Raw genomic sequence first — 2,018 nt, 5'->3', positions numbered from 1 at the left:
CATTGCTTGTCTTTTCTTATTGGCTTGTTTGGTATATGATTGGTGGGCTTTGGCAATCATGTGTTTAACCTCATCAAAAATAGTAGCGTGCATAGTAGCAATATCATCAGCACTCTGAATTCTATTTGATAAAGATGCAACAGGTGTAGACAATCTATAACCATAAATCACTTCAAACAGTGCTTTCTTTGTAGATGTGTGTGGTGTATTGTTATATGTAAACTGTAATAAATGCAAATGTGTGCCCCATGTCTGTGGTTTAGAAATAGTGTAAGCACGTAAAGATCTAGAATAGTACTGTTAGTGGCTTCTGTTTATCCATTAGTTTCAGGATGAAATGCAGATAAGAAATCAATTTTTGTTCCTAGGTTAGCAAACAAAGTAATCCAAAAGTTATTACAAAATCTAGAATCACGATCAGAAATAATAACTTTTGGTAATCCATGATTAGTGAAAACAGTTTTCAAAAATAATTATGCTGCCTGAGATGCTGTTAAAGTTTTCTTACATGGAATGAAATATGCTTGTTTACTAAACCTGTCTATTACAGTCCAAATCATGTCATGGTTAGCTTTAGTATTAGGTAAACCGGTAATAAAATCCATAGAAATTTGTTCCCATGGTCTTGATGGAATAGATAAAGGCATAAGTAATCCATACTGTTTACCATGATGTCTCTTAACTCTTTGACAAACCAGACATTCAGAAACAAAGTTAGATACATCAGTGTACATATATGGCCAATAAAAATCTTCAGTTAATGTACGTAAAGTAGATATGATACCTCTATGACCTTGATATGGAGGACAATGAATCTCATGCAAAACAAAAGATCTGAAGGGAACTGTAACACATAATCTCTTTTCATAAAACATGAATTCATCATTATAAGACAGTAATCAATAGGAATCCAGTTATTTCCAACTAATTTATTCCAATCAGCATGAAAAGTAATGTCCTGATGATAAGTATCTTTCATAGGAGTTAAAAAAATGATATAACAGAAATATTATGAATGGTAGGTCTTCTACTTAATGCATCGGCCACTACATTTTCTTTACCTGGTTGATATTGGATAATCGGATAAAAACTCTAAATAAAGGCTGCCCATTTTATATGTCGGTAAGATATTTGGGGTTGACTAAGTAAATGTCTAATATTTTGTTGATCAGTCTTAATCATAAACTCAGAACCCATTAAGTAGTGTTTCCATTGTCTTAAAGCTTGTACCACAACTAATAATTCTTTATCATATGTGGAATATTTAAGTTCGGAGGGTTTCAGTTTACAACTAGAATAGGCTATGGGATGATTATCTTGCATAAGTACGGCTCCTATTTCAGATCCGCTAGCATCAGTAACTACTAAAAAGAATGGTATATTAAAATCAAAACAGTTGTAATATAGGAGCATGGGTTAATGCATGTTTCAATAAATCAAAGGATTTCTGTTGATTAGCAGACCAATGATAAACAATACCTTTCTTTAAAAGTTTAGTCAAAGGCAAAGCAAGTAATGAAAAATTTCGCACAAATTTCCTGTAGAAACTAGCAAGACCTAGAAAAGATCGTAACTCATGCACATTTTTAGGTATAGGCCAGTTCAATATTGCTTCTATTTTCTTAGGGTCAACCTTAATACCATCTGATGATACAATATGACCTAAATATTCAATTTCTGTTTTAAAGAACTCACTCTTTTCCAGATTAGCATACAGTTGATTATCTTTCAACAACTTGAAAACCAATGACAGATGTTCATAATGTTCTTTCTCACTTTTACTAAATACCAAGATATCATTAAAGAATACAATAACACAATGCTGATATTTCAAAAATATACAGTTCATCATTCTACTAAATGTAGCAGGTGCATTAGTCAATCCAAAAGGCATCACTAAAAATTCATAATGACCAAATTGTGTTCTAAATGCAGTCTTGAATATGTAAAACTTATCTAATCTCACCTGATGATAACCAGATTTAAGATCTATTTTACTAAATATGGCAGAACCTTGC

The sequence above is a fragment of the Lygodium microphyllum genome, chromosome 16 (genome assembly GCF_053477565.2).
Source record: "Lygodium microphyllum isolate KBCC chromosome 16, Lygodium_microphyllum_v1.1.10, whole genome shotgun sequence".
Taxonomy (NCBI): domain Eukaryota; kingdom Viridiplantae; phylum Streptophyta; class Polypodiopsida; order Schizaeales; family Lygodiaceae; genus Lygodium; species Lygodium microphyllum.
This window is presented reverse-complemented; position numbering follows the sequence as displayed.